The sequence below is a fragment of the Zootermopsis nevadensis genome, unplaced genomic scaffold (assembly GCF_977971745.1).
Source record: "Zootermopsis nevadensis isolate Lab colony 2312 unplaced genomic scaffold, Znev_1.0 Znev_ptg000030l, whole genome shotgun sequence".
NCBI classification, from domain to species: Eukaryota; Metazoa; Arthropoda; class Insecta; order Blattodea; family Termopsidae; genus Zootermopsis; species Zootermopsis nevadensis.
This window is the reverse complement of record NW_028259162.1, coordinates 15949889-15955229: the sequence shown is the minus strand read 5'-3', so window position 1 is coordinate 15955229 and position 5341 is coordinate 15949889.

Below are 5341 nucleotides of genomic sequence, written 5' to 3'. Positions count from 1 at the left end.
GATTGAAGATTGTTCTTGGGCTGTCACCTTTAAACGCTTCCCTACTCAATAGCTCCAAGGCCACCAGATAAGATTGCATTTGCTTGGCAGATCTACAGTTCGTATCCTGACGGGGAGTCAAGGGCCCAACAATTCCCTGCCAGGGATACGACAATGCCTCGCTTCAATTTCAGCTTCACCTTAGATGGCATACTCTTTGTGAACACGCCTAAACAAACAACGCATTGCAATAAGAGAAACTGTAAGCTAAAATTAACAATTCAAAACAGTCAAAGCCCACATTCTCCACATTTTACTGAATAAAAATTACTCATTTTGTGTTTAGAAATGATGATAAAATGTATATGGTTATTATTATTATTAAGCAACATTTTACAAGAGGTAAAGTCAAACTTGTTTCCTTATTTTATATGTAATAGTTATCCGAATTTTATAATTTTTTGGATATCCAGGCTTTATGCAGCAGAAGAACATGAGATTTCCTATTCCTCACTACCGCAGTATGAACTCTTACGTTCTAACTGCAACTGATTACGAACTACTTACTTGCAGGCAGTGGAACTCCTGTGATTCAGCATCACTATAGCAAGAATGTAAGCCACTAATGACCCCAGTTCAAACGAAGATTGCTGTCTTCTGGGCTGCTGTACTGCCATGTAGTCTGGCAGACGTTTTCCAACATTTCAGAGGTCCTTGCTGTCTCCATCAAAGGGCATCTTGATGATGGAGGCAGCCTGTATGTATGAAACAATGGTAAACTTCTACCAGACTACATGGCACTATGACCCAGAACACAGCCATCTTTGACTTAACATCTCATTGAAGACTTGCATCACGATGAATGTCAGCAACAAACACCATCATTCCATTAAACTCATGATTTCATGATCTGCCTAGTATGCTTATATCCACACCACAAATGTTTCTAGTTAATATCTCCAGCAACAGTCTCATAAACCATCACAGCAAGACAAAAGACTTGATTTCCCTGGTAAATGCGCAGACTCCAAGCAAGAATTTTGGCCAACTTAGAAGACTGCAATAAAAGCATGCTCTATGAGCCTGTTTGTTGTAAACATAGAATATTATACATTCATAAAGTTTCAATTTTAGTAAAAGAAGTGTTGAGAAAATCTTCACCAGATTCAGCCAGTCTCAGGCCCAAATTGCATCCATGAAGCACCAAACACCTGGTACAGTAACTAGATGAATGAATATAATATAAATTTCTCACCTATTTTATACAGGATATAAGTCCTTTAATTATTTTTAACTTATACATAAAACACATAAAGCAGATGTTTAGTCTACAGACTGGAGGCCAATCGAGAGTCATGCATCTTAATTTCCAGTAATATCAATATGACACTTGCGAAGTCACATGGTGAGACAATAATGCCATCACCCAGCACTGAAAGTCGTGTAAAGAACACCCGTGAGTCATCTGCATACCCATTCCTTGTTAGGACATTCTTTAAAATAAACTGAATTAATTACTTAAGATAGAACTTACTTTCACTTTTCGATTTCTTGACGCTGTCCACTGTTTCCACTGCTATCCTTTCACGGGGCTGAAAACAATATTTATCGTCATAATTTACGAGATATGAATAATGGTGAAAATTTAGATTGTGGGTTATATGACCCAAGAGTCATGCAGGTGGTTAGCAGTATTTCATAGGAACCTGCAAAGTCCATCTTCAGGGCAGAACATAATGCAGCCAGGATGTAGGTACGCTAAAGAAGAAAGGTTATCAAACATGTTCAAGAGAGTCGATCAGAGCAATTGATCAAGGAAAGGAGAGAGAACCCTATCTGGGCCCAGAAAAAGACAAGGTCCTTCATAGGGTGTTCCTATGACTGGCCATTCATATACAGTACCAAAACAGGATGAACAACTATAGCTATAAGATCTCATCTATTTTAGTTACATATCCAGCTATGAGAAAAGGCCAACTGTATGACCTAATACACACAAGGAAACCAAAAGAAAGAATTTTCAAAATTGATCAGTTGCTAAATGCCCATGGTCACACTGTAGTTAGGTTGCCTTAGCCCAATAGAACTAGCATGGTCTAAGGCAGGGGTGGCCAACCCGCGGGCCGCATGTGGCCCTCCTTGAACATTTTTCCGGCCCGCGAGATTCATCACACTTTTACAAAATATATTTATTTTATAATGGCCAAAGTAGTGAAAAGCAATGTATTAAAAAAATACATTATTTGTGCATCCATATATTCAAAAATTATCTGTCGAAATTATGAGAAAAAATTAACTTTGATTTTAAAATAATATTCTTGCGAATATATGACAATTTAAGGAGTTCCTGAAAGAATTAGATTCTGAATATGGTGACGTTGTATACTTCAGTCAAGTCAGATGATTAAGTCGTGGAAGATGTTTACAGCGGTTTTATGAGTTACGAGAAGAAATTGACTTGTTTATGAATGACAAGCAAAGACCTGTACCAGAATTAAGAAATGATGAGTGGTTATTGGATTTATGCTTTTTAGTGGATATTGTCGAAAAACTTAATCAGTTAAATATATCATTGCAAGGAAAAGATAACCTTATAATCGATACATTTAATCACATCAAAGCATTTCAGAAGAAATTGTTGTTATTTGAATCGCAATTGAAAAGTAATAACGCTCACCACTTTCCATTGTTGAAAGAATTTAAGAAATCAAAATGTAACAATTACATCAAATATGCAAAAGAAATAAGAAAACTTACAGCTGCTTTTGAAAGCCGATTCAGTAATTTAGAGTTAGACAAATACAACAAAATTTTTGAAATATATTCATCTCCCTTTCATGTTAAAATCGAGTCGGCCCCAGAATATCTCCAAATGGAACTGGTTGACTTACAGTGCAATATTGAATTAAAACACATTTTTGAAACATCAGAATCAAAAATAGATTTTTATAACACTTACGTCACAAAAGAGAAATTTTCCAATTTGAGAAATCTGGCACAAAAAGTTGTTAGCGCTTTTGGTTCAACTTACACCTGCGAATCGTTTTTTTCGAAAATGAAATTGACCAAACACAAAACACGCTCAAACATAACGGACGCTAACCTGCAACACCAATTACGATGTGCAAATACCCAAATTGAGATCGATTTGCAAAAGCTAAGTGAAAGAGTGGAGAAATAAATATCGCACTAGTAAAATAAATATTTTTTAATGATTTCATTATTTTTATTTCATTCATATTTATATATTTTTTATATTTAATTTTTAGTGCTATATATTTCTTTACAATGTACGCTTAGTATCATTATTATTATATTATCTATGTTTACATGTAAGAATAATAGTAAACACAATAATAATAACTCATTATGTTTCAATTTTTCACTCCAAAAAAATGTCTATAGTGTATCTAAATCTAATATGGGGATATATAATTTTATATGTGGCCCGCGGAGTTATGATGCATTTCCAAAGTGGTCCGAAAGATCATTTGGGTTGGCCACCCCTGCTCTAAGGTAAAAAACTACGTTCGCGAGAACAACGTGGCAGGGGATTTGTCCTTGAAGCGGCTGCTGGACTTAACTACAGAAGGGACTGCAACTGTGACGGCAAAAGACTGGGAAGGATACTGCCAACATGTGGAACGACAATACTGGGAATAGGACGGGGTTGTTGCTGACGTGATCGACTCTTTAAGTACTGCCAATCCAATTGAGAGCAGCGATGACGGGTGGGAAATGTATCTTGCCATCAGGGTTACCAAATTACACCTTTTTATTATTACTTATGGCGGAATATCAAGAGCCTTGTTCATGAAATGAAACTGCAAACAGTGGCATTGCTGCTACTGCACAAATCAGAAATCATGGTGCCACACTTCATAGAACAACTAATGCTCGTGAAAAGAGAGCAAGATCTTACATAGGAGAAGATGGTGGCCACTTTGAGCAGTTATTGTAAAAAAACTAATTGCTTTAGTAAAAATTATAAAATAGTGTTCAGAAAATTGCTTTCTGTGCTGATTTCCGCTAATAATGATAACTTCAAATGCTCATGACACCTTCAGTGTTAAGAATAGGCAGATTGATTACTTTTTATTTGTTTTCAACCTGTACAGACCTCCCTGAATATAGATAAAGTACATAAGACTAACATGATGATAAATTATTGTTAAATTAAACAGATGCATTGAGTTCCTGAATAAATCATTTGTCCTGTGTTATTGTTTCTTCCAGTTTTCCTGTTTAGTTTGTTTATTTAACTTTATCAGAATTGTGCAGTTTCCTTAATCATAGTCTCAGATACGTGGTATACGATGAGGCGCGGGTGAAAATCCAGTACTTAGTCAAAATGAAGTTCAATTATAAATACTAAATGCAGGATCTGCCTTGCTTGTTTGTTATTGTGAATAAATCTCTTTTCACATCTATTAATAAAAATTACATCAACTGTTATCAAACTACGCATTACCATGTGCAAGATGTGAGACTTCTAGTGGAATATGTGCATTTCTTTAAATGCTTATGTCAGATGCCATTTAATATCTTTGTATGTTTGAACAGTGAAGATAATTGTTTGGCGATGGCGAACAATCACGAATTTTATATTAAGAAGATACTTCAGCTACAACAGACCCATCTTAAGCGTAACTAATTCAAATTAAATAAGCGATACAATACTTTTATTTTCCGTCGTTTACACAAGCTTATTGTTAAAATCATATAAAATCATATAAAATTTCACATAAAATTGTTACAATTTAAAATTGACGACATGTTTCGATATACAATCTTATCATCGTCAGGTCTATCAAAATTAAAATTAAAATCTGGTGTATCTGTTGCTCTGCTTATATTGTTTTTGTTTTTACTCGTTTTTACTACATCTCCAGGCTTCTTCGATTTTATTTTTGGAGACGCGCCTGGGTGCCTATATCTGCAAAATCAATTTTAATTTTCATATCGTGATAAGGCTACCGAAATAGGAAATGGAATAATATTACTCTAATTTATAATATTTTAAGGAATTATTCAAATATATCGTATTACAAGCAAAATGAATGCAATCACAAAATATAAAGTATTATAACATACCGGGTTGTGTATGAGGTGCGTGTCCGTTGTTATTGAATGGCAGACAGTAACTGAGTTGTGAGTATCGTGTATGGCTATATATATTGGGTGAAAGTTGTTTAGGGGGTTGGGTCAATGGACTGTAGAATGTTAAATATCGGATTGTTCGTGTAAATGTTGCTGTCGTTTAATGCAAGGTTCTGTTTATGTGTTCTTTGTATATGATATTTCTCTATGGTGTCTCTATGTCGTTTATTTTGTATTATTTTTATAATGTCCAATGTATGTT